This window comes from Physeter macrocephalus, chromosome 14 (genome assembly GCF_002837175.3).
Source record: "Physeter macrocephalus isolate SW-GA chromosome 14, ASM283717v5, whole genome shotgun sequence".
Taxonomy (NCBI): domain Eukaryota; kingdom Metazoa; phylum Chordata; class Mammalia; order Artiodactyla; family Physeteridae; genus Physeter; species Physeter macrocephalus.
Window position 1 is genome coordinate 43,191,058 of NC_041227.1, and position 22,952 is coordinate 43,214,009.

Here is a 22,952-nt window from a genome sequence, read left to right on the forward strand (position 1 = left end):
CAAGAGAGGAAAGAAATCCCATTTTTTCAAAAAATCAACAAATATATATTGAGCACAAACTAAATGCAAGGCCGTGTTGTGCCTGCAGGTAAAAACAGAGAGCAAAGTGTCCTCTGTCTTTAAGGGATTTATCAGGATGAGGGTAAATGTCGGAAGCAGGACCCGGGACGTGGATGTTAGACGCTGGCTGGCTTGGAGTGGCACCACAAGCTTCCCTGCCATCCAGCCGGAGCTCCGTCTCTGGTTGTGATTGTGGGAGATAGTGGTGCCCGTTAGATGGATGTGGACCACCTTGAGTAGGTGACTGACTGCGGGAGACGTGCCAACAATGGGCCAGCCCATCCCAGAACCCTCTCCTCCCAGCCACTTTGCAGCTGGCGGGGGTCAGAGGACTTGGCTCTAGTGCTGGCCAGTGAGAGGTCTGCCAGGTGGGGCTTCCAGGAAAGTTGTACGTTCCTGATGAATATGCTTTCTTTGCCCTTTGGCGAGTCCCCCTTTCTCCCTGCCTGGAAAGCAAACGTGAGGCCTGAAGAGGGGAGCAGCAGCCACTTTGCAACCATGAGGCAACATGAATGAGCTCACAATCCAAAGGGTTAAAATATGGAAGAGGCCTCAACTACCAACACACTTCAGTTATGCAACAACAGAAAAGAAGGAGGCCACTGAAGAAACATCCATTGTTTTTAGTTGGGAGGTGACCCCCATCAGAAAATTTCCTATCTTCAGCTATGGAACTCTGGGCCAAAGGAAGAGACTTTGCAAATGCTCAGGGAAAAAACTGACAAAATGGTTGGCAACTGTAAGGTTTTGATTTCATAACCAGCCGCTGGCATCGAAGGCTCTGAGCTCAGTGGACACATACGCTGTAATGAGCTTGAACCAAAGCGAGTCCTCCAAACGTGGAGAGGTTCCTAACTGGATGGCCCATCCAACCCCACAGGCTGTGTCTGGATGCCCTAAGATGGGAACCCTGCCCTCTCCTGATATTGCCCACTTTCCTCCAAAGGGTCTCCTGACGCCAATCTCACCAAGCAACAAGGCTCCCAGACCTGAGGGCACTGAAGGAGACCATGGTGTGAGCTGGGCTCTGCAGAACGGCTCTGAATGAGAGCGCTACAGTTTTTAAAACTTGATCCAACTGTATATAAAATAATCAACAAGGACCTACTGTATAGCACAGAGAACTCTACTCAATACTCTGTAATAACCTATATGGGAGAAGAATCTGAAAAAGAATTGATATATGAATATGTATAACTAAATCACTTTGTTGAACACCTGAAACTAACACAACATTGTAAATCAACTCTACTCCAATATAAAATAAATTTTTTTAAACTTGATCCAGTTTTTTTCATTGTGGCCAAAAAAACATGAAATGTACCATGTAGACCATTTTAAGTGTATACTTCAGTAATATTAAATATATTCACATGGTTGTGCAACAAATCTCCAAAAACTTTCTCATCTTCAAAACTGAACTCTGTACTTACCGAACAACAATTCCCCATCCCCCTCCTGACATCCCCCCTTTACTTTCTGTCTCTTTGAGTTTGACTACTCTGGGACCTCATATAAGTGAAATCATACAGCATCTGTCTTTTTGTGAGTAGCTTATTTCACTGAGCATAATGTCCTCAAGGTTCACCCATGCTGTAGCCTATGTCAGAATTTCCTTCTTTTTTAAGGCTGAATGCTATCCCGTTGTATATATACATCACATTTTCTTCATCCATTCATGCATTGGTGGACGTTTGGATTGCTCGCTTGATCAAGTTTTCCCTTCTTTTATCTTTCAGACCATCAATCCTTCTGAAAATATCATTCAGAGGTCCTTCCCTTGGATAAACACTACTGGTTTCCTTTTATGATTTCCACTTGAGCATAATCACTTAAAAGTAAAATGAATAGACATTTGAGTGTGTTTGAGATTCTATTTTAGCCATCGCAGGCCCAAACTGGGATGTATGAAGAGGATGCATGGCAGCTGTGATCATTCTAAATAAATCACCCACAGACCACAAGGACATTAATCCAACATTCCAATATGGTACTTGAGACAATCCACAGACCATTATCTGCCCCTATTCCATGAGGGTAGATGCATGTTTCTCCACAGATGATAGATTTTAAAACATGGCTGTAATATTTTGCCGATTCTCCCATCAAGAAGTGAAGTCTAGTTCCCCATCCCTTGAATCCAGGCTGGCTCTTAGCAACAGAATGTGGCCAAAGCGATGATGTGGCATGTTCCAAAGCATAGGCCTCAAGAGAGGCTTGCGTATTGGTCGTCATAGTTTGGGACATTTTAAAAATGGCAGCAAGCATCCCCTCTCATTTTGTCACCAGGTCAACAGGCCTCAGTTCCTTTAAACCTCACCCGTATGTGATCATCTGAGTCTTTTCACCTTCCGGTTATGTCCTGAGGGTTCACTCTAATTTTCCACCTCCCCGTGAATGTGTGGCTTCAGAACAGAGCCCTCTGCAGTTATCCCAAGTACGAATACCGTGTTCTGAGTAACAGGAAAATAAACAGCAGCTTCTCCGTGGCTGGCCCTGTTCCTTATTCATTTGTGTATTCCTAGAGTTCAGCCTAGGAGATGGAACATTAACAACTGATGAGTGGGTGAGTACATCTTCTCAGCAGGGCAGAACACAGTGGAACTCTCCTGCCTTTGTACCAGATAGGAATTTCCATGAATGGAATCTAGACACATTTTTTTTAAATTTAATTTAAGGCTTATGTTTTGGGCATGTTGGCTTCGATTGACCTTACTTAGGGTCACCTACAGCCCCTTTTCTCACATGTCATCTCTGCTCTGAACTTGTGTGGCTGGGTTGTGACTACCCAAATGTAAGCCTTTACATTTAACTCTAAATATCTTTTTCTTTGGTGTCCTGATGCTGAAGACCTACGGGGCTCTGATTCACGCCATCAGGAGTCTCTGGGGGTCTCAGCTGGAAATGACTCCCCTTCGGGCTGGGCTCGTAGACAGCTACCCCTCTGGGAGGGAAACAGTGGGCCCTCTGGGAGGAAGCTGCCCTGTAGGTTTGCCCGTGAGTCTCACGTCTGGGAGAAGAAAAAGTTATTCCTTCACTGTATGGACACCCGGGTTCCAGGGTTCCGAAGAGCTCAGCTTGGCGATGGACGCAGAGGCTGGATCCCAGCCCCACACCCAGGGCCGTTGCCTGAAAGTCCACCCAGTTATATCATGCACGACCCCAAGAACCCAGTCTCCTGAAATAGCTCTTCTCAAACTATCTGAGGGGGAAGACCAGGAGTTTTTTAACTTCCAATCAGCCTCAGACAAATAGTTTTGTTAAATATAATAACAATGAATTATCAGAAAAATAAAATTAAAAAGACAAACAAAATACAAGCCCAAATTTTATTTTTAGATTAATCGGACAGAAAACGGCATTTCAATAACTACAATCAAGACAACACAATGGGAAGAATAAAAGAATTATAAAAACTAGACCTGTTCTTTTGAAGGCTGTGTAGGCAATTGTTATAGAAAATTGCAATTACACTCATGGGGTTTTTGCTGCTCAGCGATTGGAATCGTGGGCCATTTCATCTAGGCCACACGTTCTTTGGCACCCCGCCCCGGAGAGGTGGGACTGTGTCCCTTCCCCAGAGTCTTGAGTAGGCTCTGTGGCCACAGTGACCAACAGAATGTGGTAGTAATGTGGAAGTAACACTGCACCAGTTTCAAGGCCTGAACCTTAAGAGAGGGGAAAATTCTACTTCCTGCTTCTTGGAACACTCACTCTTGGAACCCTAAGCCACCATGTAGGAAGTTCAGCTGCTTGTTGGAAAGACCACGAGGAGAGTTCCTGAGTCACCGAGGGTCAGTCCAGCGTTCTAGCCACGCCCTCTAAGAAACTGGGCATGTGAGTGAAGAGTCCTGGACTGTCCAGATCAGAGCAGCTGCCGGTTAAATAGTTCCCAGAAATCCCGGTCTATGTCCAGGTAAAGCAGAAGTGCCCCGCTGAGCCAGGCCTGACTTCTTATCATAAAAAGTCATGAGATACAATAAAATGGTTGTTGTATTTTAGCCACTCAGTTGTGGGGGCAGTTTATGATACAGCAATAGATAACTCAAACAAGAACTGAACAAAATATTTAAAGCTTTTAACATGACAAATGAGCCTACTCCTCTCTTGTTAACACGTCTGACCCAGATTGGACTGACAACTCACTCACAGTGCATAGTGTATGGTTAAACTGTTCCTAGTTTGGCTTTAATAACACAATAGGAGAGCAATCAGTCCACAAAGGACATTTTCTAGGAGTGGAAGAAAAGATCTTCCAACAATTTCAAGAAACTCATAACATTTGTGTTTAATTTCTATCCCAAATGAAGCAGATGAGTTCAGGATGAATTCATGGTTTTTAACATAAATAGACAGATGGAGAGAAAGAGAGAGAGAGAGGGTGAGAGAGAGAAGTGAAAGGAGGGATGGAGGAAGGGAGAAAAGAAATTTCTTAGCTCAGAAGGGCCTAGAAGCCATGAGCACCTCTACTGCTCAGATCTTGGTTTCTAAATCCCATTCCCCACAAAAAGGAACAAGGGTTCCCTGTAGGAATGGTCAATTCCAGGGAATGTACAAGATGAATCTGTAATACCTTGTTGTGCCAGAACACACAGAGAAGTGCTCAAAAAATGACAGGATGGGTCAAAAGGACATAGGAACCAGCTTGAAGGAGCACCTCCAGGAAAACCTATGACAATCTGAGCATCAAAATCATTGATAGTAACAGCTTATAACCCTTTGAATAAAATAAGAACCCATGGGCCCAAACCAGTAGTCATTAATTATTTATATCTTAGGAAAAGTCACTTAAATAATTTAAAACTGCTAAACTAACTAAAATCTCTTTAAAAGGCCCTGTAGGGAGATGGCCTACGTTCTGGCACCAAGAGAGCAAAGCTGGTTCTTCTTCTCCAGAGAAGTCTTCCTGAAGGGCAGGACTGTTGACCGAGGTGCCCAGCTGTGGTCTCCAGGAAGAAGTCCATGGCCATGAGCTCAGACCGGCCCACCACATCTCTGTAAAGTGTGGGTACTTGGGGAGGTTTCATATCCCCAGGTGTGACAGCCACAAGAAAAATCCAGAACACAATGGCAGCACCCTGCCTCAATTCACTGTGATACTAGCTTTTTATTCTGTGTAATAAAGTACCACAAACTTAGCTACTTAAACAAGACAAATTTAACCCAAGTACGGGTTGGCCGGGTTTGATCCTGGGGGACTCACCAGACTGAAATCAAGGTGTCAGCCTGGGGCTGCAATTCTCATTTGAGGCTCAGGGTTTTCTTCCAAATTCACTGGAAGAATTCAGTTCCTTGTGGCTGTAAGGCTGAGTTCTCTGCCAGGGACCCAACTCAACTCCCAGAGGCCGCTCAAGGTTCCTGGCCATTTGGTCCCTGGGCAGTTCCCAACATGGCTGTTGGCTTCCTTCCTGACCAGCAGGAGGTACTCACCTGATTAGGTCAAGCCCACCCATAATCTCCACCATGATGAACTCAAAATCAATTGATTAGTAACGCAGCCCAGGAGAGATGTCCCTTGAGAGTCATTGTCTGCCTCACACTCAATGGCAGGGATCATACAGAGGCACACAGCAGTGGGGCTGGAATCTTGGGGGCCACCTTAGAATCCTGGCTACACAACCACTGGTGACAGAAGAAATCCAGCCAGGAATTCAGCCCCACCATGTGGATAATCAAGACAGGTTTAAGGTTTATACCAGAAAACCTAAGTGTTCTGCTTAAAATTTTTTAGAAAAAAAAAAAAAGGACAGCAATAGCACCCATGGCAATTTATCCTAAGAACATAATTGAAAATATATACACTAATGTAGATACAAAATAATGGCTGAAATGTTGGTTATAAAAGAAAATTGGAACCAACTAAATATCTGTCAGCAGGGGACTAGTGCAATAAATGATGGAACATCTTTTTAATGCCAGATCAGTATTTACTGACATGGAAAGGCATCCTAGAGGTCCAGTCAAATGGAAAAGCAGTTTACAGAGCAGTAGATACTGAATAACCCCATTTATTTTATTTATACATATTTACTTATATCTAGGCATTTAAAAATTGAGAAATATATGTATCAAATTGTTAATAGTTGTCATCTCTGTGGGGTAGAGGTGCTTTCACCTTTTACTTTTGGGGTTATTTAAACTACTTTCAACAAGTATTTAATTTTCTTATTTTAGCAGCAAAACAATTTAAGCTATTTTCACTTTGAGAAAAGGAGTAGGGAATCTTAGGAGAAGATATTATTTTCTCTTTCAGTCACTAAAAAAGCCAATCTTCTTTCTCTCCATCTTCAACTTTTCATACTACCCTGTTGAGCAATACTAAATTGAGTGTCTTTTAAGAAAAAGACATCTGATTTTCTTGTTGATGAGTGACAAGTTCCTAAAGTACACCAAATGTGTGCGACTCTAGGACGTATGGATTAATTCGAACACAAAGCAAAAGAGCCTAACCTATATTTCTAGAACAATACAGTGATAATCACGAGCTAAACCAAAATCATTTATGTGCTACAAATGTATTCCTTGCTTATCAGTTTCTGATTCATTTACTTTTGAAATTCACTGATTCCTTCTGTTAAAACCTTGCTCAAACCATCAGCCAGTTCATCTTTAAGAAAATGCACACTGGCTCTCGTGTCATATTGATTTCTCAAAGTGTCATTATGGTTAAGTTATTCTACACCAAACAGTGCTAATACTCTGAAATAATAATAGATTTCAGACTTGCTAGAGTATTAGCTTCCAACGCGTGGCTGTCTTTGCATGTTAAGAATAAATACAACCCTCCAGGAGCTTCTCGTCACCTCGCCTCCAAAGTTCTCACACACTGGCTGTGGGCTTGTCCATCAGACCTGCTTCATCCAAATAATTTTGCAGAGTGGTCATGTCCTGGAAATGACGAATTAAGTATATACACACACATCAATACATTAAGTATATACATATGTATGTATATATACATATGCTCTTCATGCATGCAGATGGCAACTTTGGCTGCTGTAAGCAACAGAAACTTAAGATCCCTGCAAGCAGTGGCTGTCGTCCTCCAGGAAGCTGCTAACAGGAAGCATGAACAATACCACGCTGCAGGCAATGCCCTGGGTATCACTCATTCAGGGTCGTTATCTAAATCACTGCTTCTGAAAAAACTCAGCAGTCCTCACTTCCTCTGAAGATGGTGGAGCCCTTTCCGAGGGGACACCATCCCCTGTTTAGCCGCAGTAGTCTCCATGCTGTCCCTGCCAGCTCAGCTTGCCATGCAGCCGGACTGCCAGAGAACAATAGCACCAGGGCACCATCTGCTGCACCCAGGTGTGTGTGCTCTGTGGCTCTGCTCAGCTCGTTGGGTACGATGGGGGAGGGGAGGTTAGTGTCTCAGCTTCTGTTTGGTTTCCATCGTCCAAAGTGCCTTCTGAGTGGTTGGGGAGTGCGGTTTGGTGCCAGGCACTCTGGGTCATTACGCGCCATTCTGGAATATGGCGAGCTGCCTATGTGTGTTTGTACCTGGAACAAACACAGCGTTTCCACCTAAAATAATTCAGTCCAGCTGAGTTCAGACCTGTCCAAGGGCTGTGTTTGCTCCTGGTGAAAGGAGCTTCATGCCCAGGAAGTCAGGGACTCACGCAAAATACCCTTTCCTTTAGGAAAGGGTGCCTTCAAGGACATCCCCACCTTAGCAACAAGCAGGGATGAGAGTGAATATCCGGCCAACTGTAGAAACAATTCAAGAGTCAGCACGTTTCCAAAGTTCTCAGGCTGGCTCTCTTCTCCTGATTTTCTTTAAAGAAACGCATCTGAGGGACTTCCCCGGTGGCACAGTGGTTAAGAATCCGCCTGCCAATGCAGGGGACACGGGTTCGATCCCTGGTCCAGGAAGATCCCACATGCCGCGGAGCAACTAAGCCCGTGTGCCACAACTACTGAGCCCACGTGCCACAACTACTGAAGCCTGCACGCCTAGAGCCCATGCTCTGCAACGAGAAGCCACCTCAAGGAGAAGCCCACGCACCGCAATGAGGAGTAGCCCCTGCTCGCCCCAAGTAGAGAAAGCCCGCGTGCAGCAACAAAGACCCTATGCAGCCGAAAATAAATAAATAAATAAATAAATTTTTTTTTTAAAAAGAAAGAAATGCATCTGAGCCAGCAGATGCCATGCAGCAGGTCTGAAATTCCATAAGACATGCATGGATCCTTGTTTTTAAATGGCAAAGATAGGCATTTCAATGATTGTGTCGTTTTTAAAGAAAGATAGCCTAGATTCCCCAGCAAACATTCCAGTTGGAAAAGATGATGAAAATCAGAGTTTAAAGTACATGAAAATAAACTTTTTGGTTTGTTTGGCTAGTATAGTTTGAGGCAACCTGCAGCAGGTTCGAAATTTCCCAGACAGCTTATGTTTTATCATAAAAGTCACATGAATTTTGCCCTGTACTCCACAATAGATCTGTATTTTTCATATCAAAAAAATAATGTTACCCACATTTCAGCATAAGGGGAAAGAGGAGCCTCCCTTACCTGTTTTGTTGTGTGACTGGCAAGATGCTCCATTTATGCACACCTTTGGATTTTGGAAAGCTGGGCCCTGGTGCAGACAGCCGGTGCTGCACCTCGGAGTTGGCATTCAGGCAATTTCTCTTCTCTGTTTGGGCTTTGCTGTGTTTCGAGAATCCAGACGTACTCACAAATCTTGCATTAAAACAATCCTCCAGGAAAATGTATGTATGTGCAAGGGTACATGCACACACACACACACACACACACACACACCATACTGCACGCTACAAATGCTACTTGTGCCCAGGTAAAAAGCTTGCCAATAAATGACACTAGAGCAGCTTTTGAGTTAAGGATAAGGGAACTCAAACCAAACAGACCTTACTGATCTCAGATCACACCTAATTATGGAATTGCCATCGTCCTGTCTCCTGGTATTGTCACTGCCTTTACCTCTTGTCATTTTTTTCTGGTGCCTCCTGTTCAGTCTGACTGTCCCTACAATAACATTGTATAAGTTCCCTGCTTTCCCATAAACACCTCTTCCTTGGGCTCCTCCTCACTGTTCCCAGCATCTCATATGCGAGCCTGGTCCCGTCTTCTTAGTCCCCTTCTGGTGCTCTAGTCTCACCCTCACTCAGTTCCCCAGTGTCACGTCCCGCCTGTGTTCAAGAGGATTCCCCAGGATTGGAGAACTCTCTCCTCACCTGAGCTTAAGCCTGGTGGATTCCTTGGCCACCACCACCGTCCTGAGATCCTCTTCCTATGGGGAGTACATAAGAAATGACTTTGAAGAGGCAGTGAAAGGTCTTACCATCTCTTATTCAACCAGCAAAATACAGTAGGATTGGCTGTCACAGGGCAAATGCCAGGAGGTGCAGAAAGCAGATAGCAGCTACCTTCTCCTGCAAATGCACCCAGCCCATTGTCTGCGGTGTCCAGGCGCTGAAGAGAGTGAAAGTGTTAAAAGAAGGAGGAAGAGAGTTCTTTTCAAATGCTGTGAAGAGATGTTCGGACACTTGAAGATTCAATTATTCATCTCTCTTAAGATGCACGTTCTCCAGGAGCTACATTATTAACTGGCAGTTGGATGCATAGACAAATGCCTTAGATTGGCGGTATGTTTTAGAACGTTCAAGTGAGCCTTTTAACCCAGAAATTATTCTTCTAGGACAATATTTTAAACAAATACTCTCCTGTTCATTCAAAGATTGGTACACTCAGGGATTTTTTGGTGCAGTATTTAATATAGTGAAAATTTAGAAGCAAGTTAACGTCCCTCATTAGGAAATAAGTTAAATAAATTATGATGCATTGATATATGGAATATTATAAAGTCACTAAGAAGAATGAAGGAGAGATATGCAAAACTCTTCAAGATATACTGGTAAGTGAAAAAGGCAGAGAAGTGCATATTGTATAATACAATACATGAAATATTAAACAGATATACTATGTGTGAATATGTATACATTATATGTGTGTAAACATAGGTCCAGGGTCTTCCCTGGTGGTGCAGTGGTTGAGAGTCCGCCTGCCGATGCAGGGAACACAGGTTCGTGCCCCAGTCTGGGAAGGTTCCACATGCCGCGGAGCGGCTGGGCCCGTGAGCCATGGCCGCTGAGCCTGCGCGTCCGGAGCCTGTGCTCCGCAAAGGGAGAGGCCACAGCAGTGAGAGGCCCGCGTACCGCAAAAAAAAAAAAAAAACCCATAGGTCCAATGCTATCCATATGGGGTTTAGAAAAGTCATCCTTCTTCAAAGTACTTCACTTCTATTTGTTGGAGAAAACGTCATAATAAATTCTAAAATCTAAATAGAAAAAACGCATTTTCCTTCTAAGATCCTCTGGCAAGTGATATCCTCAATTAGAGTCGTGGCTCCAGCAGAACTTTAATTGACTGGAGCTGAACTAACCAGAACCCCAGGCGATGATTTGGCCACCACCTCTCAGAGAAAGGTGACCATCCATCAGAGGGGTGGCCTGCTCAGCTCGGGGATGAAGAATCCACTTCTCTGTTTCCAAGGAGAGGGTCCAGGTTGCTCCCTAGGTCAGAACACAGTCTAACCACCCACTCTTTTTGTCTCTAAAACTGCACAGTAACTCCAGAAATTGCAAGATCCTAGACTACGTTACAATGTTCAATTATCTCTAGTATACCAGAATCACTTTGGAAGAATTTGGACAAATACATTCTAGAAAGACTTCCAACTACATTGAAACCAAAAAATTTATATTAGCTCTAAATTAAATTGTAAGTGTTGTAGCCATAAACACCTCATTCCTCAAGCATTTATTGTGATTTAAACGTTTACTCTTAAAGTGATTAAGTTAGAAAAGAATTAAACGAACATTTGGTCCCAAATCCCACTAATTGCTTCTAGTTTGGGTTAAAAAAAGAAAAAAGAATACTTCTTTTAAAGCTTTGAACATTTCAAAAAGTAGTTCACGTTGGTGAACTTCACACCATCTTCCCTCAGGAAAATCAACAAGTAGGTTTTAAAGACTCATAATTCATAAACCATCACACAGGGTGTTCATTTTTCCCCTCGTTGCCTCACACTTATGGCCTCTGAGATTCTTATTCCAAATCAGTTCATTAACTCCCCTGGAGGAAAAGGCCATGGCACACGTTTCAATATTTATCAGGCTTTGCTGTTGGAACATCTAGTCACCCCACATCTTTCATGCCGGCCCCAAACGAATTTCCTCTCCTTCTGGCCTCACTGGTGGTGGAGAGCAGGAGTCGCCGTCTTCCTGTTGGTGGTCTTTTATATACTGCTTGAAAATCGTTACAAAGTTCCCATAGCTCCCCGAGGAAAGGAAACCCTCCCTTATGAAGAGAACATGGATCTAGTTTAAGTTTTCTGAGTATCCTCAAAATCCAAACATGGAAAGAGTAACCCACCTCCACCCACCATAACACAGGTAAGAAGCATCTGTCGTGTCCGGCTGGATGAATAGTACTGCATGTTCTACTGGACAAATAGTCCCTGCAAATCCCAAGAGATGACATTCTGCATATGCATCCTTTGGGGTCTATCAATATTGATGCTGTGTTTATGAAACGAGTCATCATCAGCCAAAGACTCTCTCTTCCCCCTAGTCTGCCTGACATAAGTGTTTCTGTGATTCTAAGTGTGGAGTTTCCAGAAGGCAGCGTGTCTAATTTTCTCCTTGCATGCGGCAAGCATCCATTCCTGCCATGAAGCGGCCAGCAGGAGGTAACAGAAGACTGTCATCAGACCTTTTTCACATGAAAACATTGGCCCCCACCTAAACAACCTTCCGCTTCTGCAGACGTGGGCCAAGACAAAGGCGTGTTCAACAACTGGGTGCAAACAGCCCCACTGCTTGGACAATGAAGCGGTAATTCCCCCAGGATGGAAGCACGTGCTCAGGAGAATAAACAAACCTCTGAATGCTATCTGTAACAGCGCCATCTGCTGGTTCCCAGGTAATGTTACAGGTCTGACAGGTGGACATCGATCCCATTTATCCAATAATAAACAGTGCATTATAATAGAAGTCTTGTCGGTTTTCTTCTCCATTCATCCAGAACTGCTCCTGCCCCAGACACCAGCCAGTGTACACAGGGGATGCTAAAACAGAGCCTAAGGATTGCTTTGGAAGACGATCTAGCTCAATAGAGAACTCTCCAGAATAATGGATATGACAAAGGGACAGGGCAGCGCTGGCTGCCGTCTTTGTGGTGTCAAACAACAGATCCTCCTGTTCTGTTCCTTGGAGTTTCCTCTCCCAAGGTGGAAATAGTGAGACTTGCAACTCAGGTCCAAGTAATGGTAAGAGGATTACACTAACGAGGCTGTGCTTGGTAAGCTGTGAGCACCTAAAAGTCATGAGTCATATAAAGATCAAGGTATTATAATTACATCTTAATATTCACTGGCAGTTATTAGAAAGGCCTAAAATCTCCCATTAATTCAGTGAGAATTAGATGTCTATCAGAGACATAGAGTTAGATGCTGTGATATTTTAAAAAAAAATAGTAGGGATGAGAAAAAAAATGTGATAGAGTGAGTGGAATTAGGCAGCTCTCAAATATACCAAGTCCACCAGCAGGCAGAACAGTCCCAGGTAACTTCCTAAGCTATTGAACACATACATGCCCGTTTTCCCAATGGGATTGTTATTCCAAATATTTACATTCATCCGTTTCAACGTCATATGCCTTAAATGCCCACCACCCACTTCACACCCAATCTCAAGCTGCTTATACTCAGAGGCAGGTACTAGACTCAGACTAAACTCTGGCATCACCTGGGCATGGCTTGGGGCTTTGGGAATTCCATGAGCCTCAGCACTCCCACCCTAAACCCATCCCAAGTATTAACCAGTTGAATCTTGTCTTCTCCAAAACCAATGTGTTGAAATCCTAGCCCCCAGTACCTCAGAATGTGACCATGTTTGGAGTAGGGTCTCTACAGAGGTAATCAAGTTAAAATGAGGTCATCAGGGTGGGTCCTAATCCAATGTGACTGGTGTCCTTATAAAAGGGGGAAATTTGGAAACATGGACACACACACACACACACACACACACACACACACAGCACACAATGAGAAGAGACACAGGGAGAAGACTGCCACTCACAAGCCAAGGAGAGAGGTCGGGGGCAGGTCCTTCCCTCTTAGCCCTCACCTGGAACCAATCCTGCTGACACCTTGATTTTGGTCTTCTGGTCTCCACACCAAGTAATCATACAGGCTAAGTAAAAACAATGAGCTTGTTAATTGACTGATTGATTGGATAATTTTAGAAGAAATGAAAGTCACATCCCACTCCCTGTGCAGGGCAGCATGGTCATGCCATTTCTTCTGAAGTGAAATCCTCACGATATAAAAAGTTCATAAGCAAACAATTTTAAACCTTAAGCCCAAAAAGATTTATAAATTCTCAGATGATCTTTAAGTTGATAAGAGAAAAAAGGAAAACTTTTTCCTCATTGCCAAGTCCTTTATCAAATTTGCTTCCATGATGCCTCCCATTGAAATGGAAAACTGTCAAAGCATCACAGATTTATGATGAGTTGTTTCTTTCCCTGACAGCAACATCAGCACCAGTTAAAATTTGACAACCATAATCTACATGACAATTTTGTGATTGGGTCTGAATGTAATTTGTTCTCCCTCCACTGCTATAATTGCCCAGAACTTATCACTTATTTTATTGTGATATCAGCCATGATACCTTTTTTTCCAAAAGATCACCCAAAGAGCTAAACTCACCAGGGTCAGATAAACATTAACGTCTCCAAGAAAACCCTAGAGAGCTCAAAAGCAAACTTGTAATTCAGCTGATGGATTGCCCCCATCACCTATGGAAAGCTGCTCAGGATGGGGAAGGTGTCACCCAGCATAATTTCCCATCTTCATTCTCCTTTTCCTACCATATTAACACGTCGGGGAGCTGGTGACCATGAATCCAGAATAATTCGTGGAAATGCCAATTCACTCACTCTGTGTGTCTTGTTCTAGGTGGTTTGCTTCCAATATTGCAGTGAGGCCAGGTGCCTTCTAGGGAAACCGAAGCCAGTTGGTTTTTCTCTCTGTTGTACAAGCCCAAGCAATATGCCCATCCTTGACCTTCCCTTACATAGTAGGGACCTCAGAACCCCCAGGAGGGATACAGTAGAAAGGAGATATTGCAGGCATTATGAGGGAGATGACAAGTTAACCCACAGAGCACCCACTGTGATGAGGGTCAACTACCCCACCCACCAGGCTGCCCCGAGCCTGGCCCCTCCTAACCACAGGACTCAACTCAACCCAGTTCTCCTCCTGTCCAGTGACTTCCTGTCCATAAGAGAAAGATCCCGGGGAGACAAACTCTCCGACCAGAAACCAAAGAATTAGACTTAACTCACATTTAAAATGTAATACCTCCCTAAACCAATGTTATTTGAAAGGGACATGATTTTCCAAGTTAAACTTCCAGAGTCTTTGTTACAACTTTTACTGGAAAGCAATAGAACCCCTGAGTCCATTGTTTATTTAATCCTGAATGCCACCAATAGAGTGGGCCAAGAATCAAAGAGAAAGAAAACATTACAAGAGGAAAAAAATTAAACGAAAAGGGAATGAGGGAGAAAATATAAGAAACTTCCCTTTGGGGTAAGGAAACACTCTCCGGAATTTCTCCAGCTGCCACTTGGTGACAAAGTCATGTGTCATGATCTGATGGTCAAGAGCATGGCTTCTGGAGTCAGATAGACTTGGACTGGAATCCCAGCTTTTCTGTAATCAGAGCCGATTATAATGATAGTAACTTAAGTAAGAAGGTATGGGTGTCTACCACACACCAGGAACCAGCAGATTCCCTTTACATACATTGTCTCAGCTCATCATCACAGCAAACTCAGAATAGCTCTACTATGAGCCCCATTTTACACAGCCCGGAAATGAGGCTCAGAGAGATTGAGTAATCTGCCCGAGGTCATAAGGAAGAGGGGAGATTCAGGCCATGCACCCTGACTCCAGAATCTGTGTGTTGCCTCCTTAAACACCAGTTTCCTTATCTTTAAAATAAAGGTAATAATTGGTGTTCCCTAACTGATGCAGTTATTTTGGGAATTAAATCAAATGATACATACAAAGGACCGTAGCACACTGGGACATAGTAAGTGTTCAATAAAATATACGCCATTAGGGGCTTCCCTGTTGGAACAGTGGTTAAGAATCCGCCTGCCAGTGCAGGGTACACGGGTTCGAGCCCTGCTCCACGGGTTCGAGCCCTGGTCTGGGAAGATCTCACATGCCACGGAGCAGCTGAGCCCATGCTCCACAACTACTGAGCCTGCGTTCTAGAGCCCACGAGCCACAAGTACTGAGCCCACGTGCCACACTACTGAAGTCCGTGTGCCTAGAGCCCCTGCTCTGCAACAGGAGAAGCCACCACAATGAGAAGCCTGCATACCTCAGCGAAGAGTAGGCCCCGCTCGCCACAACTAGAGAAAGCCCGTGTGCAACAACGAAGACCCAACACAGCCAAAAATAAATAAATTAAATAAATAAATTTATTTTTTTTAAAAAAGAATTGCCTGTGAAGATCTGGCCCTGAGTTTAAAAAAATAATAAAATAAAATAAAATAAAATAATAAAATAAAATAAAAAACGCTGTTAGGATCCAATCCCTTACACTGGCTAGACGTTAAATGGTAACTACTCAAAATGGCCCAAAATTATAGTAGATTCCCATTTCATAGTTCCCATCATTCTCTTCTAAATATTAGCCCAATATTAAGCATAGCTTTCCCTAAATTTGCTTGGTTCTTGGAATCCAATATCCCTATTTGGAAAGAAGGCAATCACACAGCCTTAAAAATGTCACCAGGTCTCCTAATTCAATCAGAGGATCAATACAGAGACCAACATTGTTCCAAAGTACACTGCAGGCTAGGTTTACTCTAGGATGATGACAGAATTGGAGATCTGTGTAGTCAGTCTCCACAGAGCCCAATTTGCCTTCTAAACTCAAACCAAGTTCCTGGATCTACCTCCCTCCTACAAATAACTGGATAATTTTATGGGCTGCAAATGGCGCTATCCTGGCCACATGTATTTGTCTTATAGGAAGTGCATCTGATGTCTGATTCAAAAGTCCAAGTTATAATGAAGAGTATTTTCCAGGAATGTCACAGTGAGAGGCCAGGTCGTTGCTAGGAAACAGGAAGGGCAAGATTTGGAGCAGATGACACAGCATTGTGTGGCATCGTGTGGCTGCAGCTGCTCAGAAACTTAGCTCAAGACTTTTCACAAACACTCCTGGGTTCTGGGGAGCAACTGTCAACATCAGTTAATCAGAGGGTGTGATGGGTGATAAAATAAGTGTCATCTTGGCTGGGCCATGGTACTCAGACAGGTGGTCAAACATTATTCTGGACGTTTCTGGGAGGGTGTTTTTGAATGAGATGAACATTTAAATCAGTGGACTCTGAGTAAAATAGATTGCCCTCCATAACGTGGGTGGGCCTCGTCTAATCAGTTGAAGGTCTGAACAGAACAAAGGCTGTGTCTCCCTCACCAAAACAAGAAGGAATTCTGCAGTCTGACGGTCTTCAGACTTGAACTGCAGCATCAGCTCTTCCTGGGTCCACCTGCCGGCCCACCCTGCCAGCCTATATAATCACATGAGGAATCCTTAAAATCAATCTCTTTTCTTTTGTCTTGTTTTAATGGTGATACATTTAATTGAGATACATTCAATATATTAGTTGCTTTTAGTCTATAACACATTTGGACTCCCTGGAAATGTGGAATAAGAGATTTTTTGTGGGTAATGAACCATTCATTGTTAGTTGGAAATACGCACAAACGTCCTCCATGATAACTTGGGTTACTAAGAACCACCAAAAACCACTAATTCTGCAGGTTCATGATCTCCCCCAAGTTTCTTATCATTTTCTGTGTCTGACTTTTACCTCAGCACACTCTAGTGCATTGCTGTGCACTGTGCAATCTGGATAACTTGAGCATCAAAAGAATAGTGTTAATTGCTTATAACATATTAAAAAGTTTAACTCCATGAGTCCACGAGCGGGGCTGAGGGAAAGGAAGCTCGCCTTTACAGAAAAATACCAACAAGTATGTGTAGAAGGAACAATAGAATTCAGGCAATGGATGCTAAAAACCACTGGATGAAAAGTTATTGGGGACTGTTTACACAGTGACAAAGAGTATTGAAACAGTGCCAAAGTATCACTTGCCCCTAAGATTACTTACTAATCACTTACTAATTCACATGGGACAATATGGCAATCACCACCATAACCAAGTAATCAATCTCACTAATAGAGGGACATGATTTGCTTCCTAATGAGATGCAATGTGACATACCACCCACATGGCATCCCCATCACAAATGTGAAGCATGGACCTAATCCAGATTCTAGATCTAACATCCATTTTGTGGCTGTTCAGGGGATAGAGGAACAAGGGAAATGACACCAGGAGAAAACAGTCTGGAAAATCCAGAATGGGTGTATTCTACAAATGATCTGGGTTCTCAAAATTCAATACTAGAAAGGAGAGAAAGAAGGAAGACAATGAAGACTGTTGTAAATTAAGAGGATGAGGACATAAAAAACTAAAATTTTAAAAATCAAATGCAGCAATGCAGCACGTGAACCTTAAATAGGTCCTGGCTCTGGAAAAAAATGAACTGGCTATAAAAATATATTTGGTTTTGCGTAAACTTTGAGAAATTTGAATAATAAATTATTGCTAATTTTCTAAAGCATGGTAATGTTATTGTGATTATGTTGAAGAATGTCTTTTCTTAGGAGATGCGTACTGAAATATTCAGTGGGAAGGTATCGTGGTGTCTACAACCTTAATTCCAAATAGTTCAACAAAAAGAAAATGCGTTTATAGAGAGTGATAAGCATAAGTGGCAAAATGTAAACAATTGTTGAATCCAGGTAGAGGGTACACAAATGTTTGCTCTGTTATGCTTTCAACTTTTGTGTGTGTGTTTGAAAATGGTCAGAATAAAAGTTGGGGAAATAAAAAACAACTTTGAGGATCACCTGTCTTTCCCAAACTCCATCCTCTCCTACCTTCTAGCCCAGCACCTTCTAGTCAAAATGAAAAAAGATATGCACTTCATTTTTTGAACAGCTTTATTGAGATATAGTTCACATACCACACAATTCACCCAATTTAATGTCCATGATTCACTGGCTTTTAGTATATTCATAGAGTTGTATGACCATCACCACCATCATTTTTAGAACATTTTCATTACCCCCAAAAGAACCCACCCCCTAGCCATCACTCCTCAGCCTCCCCATGCCCCCCGCCCCAGTCCTAGGCAACCACTAGTCTAGTTTCTATCTCTAGATGAATTTGATTTTTACTTCTTGAAGATCTTACATGTGGCGCCAAATTTCTCGGCTGCTGCTAATGCTTTAACAAAATGCTCTGTGTCCTGCTGTGTTTGCTCATCCCCAGTTCCATTCAGGACATAAGAGAGAGCTGGTATCATTCTCAGCCTCTGGGGGCCCAAGAGCCTCATTAGACTATGTCATCTGCCTTCTGGCTCTGTTGAGGGATGCACTGGAGGAAAAGAAGCAAGTCTGCTTTCAGATAAAGTAGACCAGGAATTAATGTCAGATGAGCTCAACTGACGCTTTCTCTGGCTGAGGATACTGGAAGGGGCATCAACCATCTGCAGAGTCTCCTCCACACCCCATTTTGCATTATGATGATATTTGCAGATGCTCCAAGCTTCCTGACAGCCCCTCATTGTCGGGTGTGGTGGGCACTGACTTTCCTCCAAGTCCATCTCAGCTCTCACCTCCGTGGAGCTACTCTGGCCACCATGCATGATGCCCAAGTAAAGCACAAACAAGGCACCTGCCTTCCTTGACTGACTGGACTTCACAGCAGCCCAAGCAGCTGTAAGGAGCAAGGAACTCTCTCCACGGGAACGACTGTATAGCTCTTCTCAAGACAATGCAATTATATCCTTCCTAGCTGGGTTCAAAGCAGTATAAAGTTTTTGTTTGGGTTGATTTTTACTTGTAAGTACCAGGAACTGCTCACTCCCAGAGAATCACCTTGCAGCTGATACCTCTGGAGAACTTTGTAGAGGAAGGTTTTTCCCATGGAAAAGTCCATGAATTTTGAGTCCATGGGTAGGACAGGAATGTCTCTGAAGTAATAACGGCATAAAACACAATGGAACTAAGAAAAGACACTGCATGAAATCTGTTTAGGTCTGAGGACAATTACGTGTACCAAGTTCAGTACTGGATTGCTAGTTAAGCTCAAAGAGAGGACGTGTGAGTTTACCTAAGCAGTTATATTTTATTTAAATCTTGCTCCCCACTGCATTTCCTTTGTAATGGATTTTTATTATCAATTACCTAGTTGATGCCCTGGTACATTTGCTATTTTTAACTAGTTTTTCCCCAAAAGGGAATTATATAATGACTGACTTGATGTGCCCTTTGTTTCAGGTCTCTCAGCTTTCCACCTGAGAACACCAAACACTGGCTTCCTAAGCTCATTGTCTGTATCCCCATTCACTACATAGCAGTTATCAGTAAGAAGGGCAGGGGAAAAAGATGAGCCTCTCTATGGGACACTTGTTAGACAAAGATGCCCCTCCCTGTGAGGACTACAAATGTGAAGGTCTGTCTTCAAATCCCTTTGCTCAATTTTGGTCATGAAGCAACATTTTCACCCAGAGAAGTGATTTATCAGTGATTACAGAGTTTACGCTTGGAGGTGACGTAAACCCAAAAATACTCTCTAGATTTTGTTTTGAACCATAAGTAGAGACTTAAAATCCAAGAAAAAGAGGGAAATGCAGTAGTCATTTTCCAAGATTAACAACGCCAGCAGGCTTGAGTGAAGCCCCAGATTTCTCTGCAGTAAAGATTTCTGGGAGTTCACTCTAAGGTCCAGGAGAGCAAATCTAGAGAGGCACTGTTTGTGCTCTGCACTTAAGGTTAAGAGGTTCATTTTATAGCTCTTTTCTGCACCTTTGAATGGGTTTCTCCCTCACCACCCCATATCCCTTCTCCCCTTCTCTCCCACCCCTTTCAACGGCATCATTTTTCTACCCTTAAGTGCAACTAAGGACAGTTATCCAGTGAACACAGACCCAGGGTAACTTGTAATAGTGAAGTCAAATGCTTATGTTTTTCCCTGCAGTAGGGCAACATTTTTCATCTCTGATTTTCCTTGGCCAGATGGAAGATGTCATTCAGGGAACCCCAGGTGTTTTGAACATGAAAAGTAAGGTAGGGGGCCCGGCTCAGTGCTTATTAACCATAGAGGGAATTTGGTTCACTTCAAGAAATAGTAAAATAATGGCACAGGAGAGACAATGACTCTTAATGAATTCATGTGAGTAAAGTGTGAGGTGACCAGTTTGGGGACATGCAGCCCCAAGGCCACCGTCTGGAGGAGAAAAATGGAACAATTGTTTTCTGTTACTACACATAATTGACCTCCCTTTCCGGAATCACACAGGGCCACTCGGATATCACGTCCAACATAGGATTACCTCTGTCTGAGTGCCTTGGCTGCCTTTTAAATAAGGTGGGTGACATGTGACACTGGAGTCCACAGTCAGGCTTGAGGTAGGAATAATCTCTGGTGCTCCTTCAGCCAGGTGAACTGTTCCACTTCCATCTCTGCCTCCCCTCCAAAAAAATCCCTCCCTAGGGGTCAGGAGGCTCCGGCCCTCAAATCCCACCGACCTGTAGGGTTGAACATCTTCAGCTTTCACACATCACCTTTCCTATTCACTCCAAAGTCTCATGGGACGTATCAACCGCCTGGAAAATAAAACAGCCTCCCAGGCCCTATGGCAAAAAAAGGAACAGAAAAGCTACAGAAATAAATCCCAGAGGCTGCTTCTAATCCTGGACAGGTGGCACCTTGGCACAAGTGCATTGAAATCACTTTCTTCCTGGGCCGCAGAGCTGAATCCCTCTCCCAGAAAGACCAACACCCCTCAATCTGGAGGGGGGGAGTGTGCTGGGGGAGGAGCCAGGAGCCTGGGGCTAGAGGTCTGTGACCTCCCGCCGAGCCGTGCTATCGGCCTTGGATCGGCTATCTAGTGTAAACGCGGTTTCACACATAAATAACGTGCCACATCTGGCCCTTCGGTTTTATGGCGTCTTAGCGACCGAGCAATTTATAGATGGCGACCTTGTTAGGCAGCAGCCGGGCTCGCCGGGAGCTGCGAGGTCCGAGGCACCGCTGGGGACGCAGGAGGGGCGAGGGAGAGGAGAGACCCGGGGTCCCAGATCTCCAGCTCCGAAGGGCGCTCAGGAGAGGGACCCACCCGCCTGTTTGGGGATGGGGCCGCAGCAAGGTGGCAGCGCCCCCTCCTTCCAAGCCGGCCATGTGGCAGCTGAAAGAGCCATCGAAGTCGAAGTGTGTTTGCGCTCATACCCAATTTATTACCGCTGAACATATGGCCAATATTTTGACTCACGTCAGTCGGGCAAGGAAAACAAACAGAGCGCGCGGCGCGGGGGAGCGGCCCCCTCCGCTGGGGCTGCGCTGCGGCCGCAGGGCCGGAGCCGGGAGGGTGGGGCCGCCGGGCACGGAGCCGGAGCCGGGAGGGGGAGGGCTCGCCGCGCCAGTGCCCCTGCGCCCGCGGCTCTGCAGCCGCCGGTGGCTCAGGATAAAGAGCGGCCGAGGATCTGCGCGCTCGCGGGCCGGGGCTCCCGGCGCAGCCGCGCTCCAGGTGAGCCTCCCGCTCGCGCGCGCGGCCGGGGGTGGTCGGGCGGCGCAGGGCGCGCGGCTGCGCGGGGAGACGTACAGGAGCCCAGCGTCGCCCCCGGCTGTCGGGCGAGCACCGTCGCTCCCCCGGCCCCAGACCCCGCGCGGGCATCCGCAGCTGCGGGGGACCGGAACGCGCTCCGGGCCAGGGCCCTGCCGCGGGCCAGGGGAGAGGGGTCTCGGTGTCCCCCGCGCGCCCGCCTGTGCGGCCCCCTCTCGCGGCTCTCTCCTCGGCTCGGTCGCCCAGCCGCGGGGTCCGGAAGCAGCAGGTGGGCAAGTGCCGGGCGTCTCAGGTCCGCCGCCGGCTCCGCTGGTCACGAGGGGGGCGCTCGGGTTGGGACCGGGCCCCGCCCGCCGCTCCCGCGGCCCGGAAAAGTTTCACCTGCCTCCGAGGCCAGGTGTTCCCGCCGCCGCGCACTTTCCCGCCCTCCGGGGAGCGGGACCGCCGGGACCGGCAGGTGCGGCTGGCGGAGATGGCGGGGAGGAGAGGCGCGGCGAGGTTCGGAGCCCCGCCCGGGAGGACGCGGCGGAGGAGGGGCGCCGGGGAGGGGGGTCCGGGGAGGTGGGGGACTAGATAAAGGCGCGCCTGGAGATTCGGCGAGGCTGTCGCCGCAGCGTCGGGAGTGGGAGGCGGAGCGGGCACGCCGCGCGCCTCGGGCCCCTCCCCACCGCCGGCTCCGCAGGCTCCGGGGCCGCCGGGGCCGCTGCCGGGAAGGGAGCGCCTCCGCCCCGCCTCCGCCGGGTAAGTCTCCCCGGTGTGCGCAGGGGTCGGCATGGGGCTGCAGGACGAGGCGATATCCCCAAGGTAATTTGGAGATGGCGCCTAGCGGAGAAAGAGGTGCTCCTCCGGCGGAACTGGGCCACGAGGTGGGGGGTGAGGAGGAGGAGGAAGGCGAGAGGCGGGAGTCGCCGGCAGGAAGGACCAGGGCTGGCGGCCGAGCAGGGGTCGGGGGGGGGTCTTTGGGGAGGCGGCTCAAGCTTAGACTTTGAGGGGACCGCGCCAGGCGCCAGACAGTTCTCATTTGTGTCAGTAGAGATCGCCAGAGGATCGGAAATGAGCCTCAGTGGGCTCTGCTGAGGCCCTGGTCTCCCAGGGGCGCCCCCTCTGCCCCCCCCCCATACACACACTCTGCAA